At 40.9% G+C, this 1084-nt stretch overlaps 1 pseudogene; it reads left to right on the top strand.

The window, feature by feature from the left end:
- Nucleotides 1–290: 290 nt before the first annotated feature.
- Nucleotides 291–827, top strand: LOC114689798 (annotated as a pseudogene).
- The last annotated feature ends 257 nt before the right edge of the window (nucleotides 828–1084 follow it).

Genomic DNA, 1084 nt, shown 5'->3' with positions numbered 1-1084 from the left:
AGCGACCAGGAAACCTAGTGGGCTCCAGCAGACACACTTTGGGAAAAGTGTACATAGGTACATGATCAACAGTTTACAATTTCAGAGTGCAGAAGACTCACTAAATTTTTAAAAATATCTTCCTTCATCCATCTAGTCTCCCTTGCTTCGATTTGGAGATTACATGGCTTTCTATATTTGACAACAGCCTCATTAGCTTTCTTTAATGATAGCTTTTGAAAATAAGAAAGCCAATTTAAAAACTGATAGTGTTCTGTCGCCGGGGACGGGTACGGCCAGGGTTCAGAAAGATGTGGGTGTTTGGTTACGGGTCCCTCATCTGGAAAGTGGACTTCCCCCTACCAGGACAAGCTGGTTGGTTACATCACGAACTACAGCCGGGCACTTCCGGCAAGCAGCAGTGACCACCGCGGGCTTCCCGGCAAGCCTGGAAGAGTTGTGACTCTCGTTGAAGATCCTGGGGCAGTGTATGGGTGTTTGCTTACAAACTACCGGTAGGAAAAGAAGAGGAAGTAAAAACATACCTTGACTTCAGAGAGAAAGGGGCTACAGAAACTACAACAGTCCATTTTTCAGCCAAAAGATCCCACAAGAAAACCATTCAGTTTTTGCTCTACATTGGAACGTGTGACAATCCTAACTACCTTGGTCCTGCACCTCTGGAAGACATTGCTGAGCAGATTTTAATGCAGCTGGCCCAAGTGGAAGAAACACAGAATATCTTTTGAATTTGCAGATTCTACTAGGAAACTTGTGCCAGAAGATGCAGATTGAGCATCTCTTCTCTTTGGAAAAAGTTAGTAAAGGGACGTTTAGAAGGAAAATAGAACCTCAGTAGCACATAGTCACCAACTCCCCCAAACAGCAGAGCTTTTAATCTTCAGAGAATAACTTCAGTACAAAACAGCAGTATGTTTCAGACATTCTTACTTGAAGATCTTACTATTTAAGTTGTAATTGGAATGTCATCTAAAATTTACTATTTATTTTACAAGTTTCCTAAAAACATATCAGAGAGATTTACATACAAAGAAAGAGTTCAAGTTATACAAGTAATTTCCTAACTAAATGACATATGAACATT

Source organism: Peromyscus leucopus, unplaced genomic scaffold (genome assembly GCF_004664715.2).
Source record: "Peromyscus leucopus breed LL Stock unplaced genomic scaffold, UCI_PerLeu_2.1 scaffold_139, whole genome shotgun sequence".
Taxonomy (NCBI): domain Eukaryota; kingdom Metazoa; phylum Chordata; class Mammalia; order Rodentia; family Cricetidae; genus Peromyscus; species Peromyscus leucopus.
This window is presented reverse-complemented; position numbering and strand designations above follow the sequence as displayed.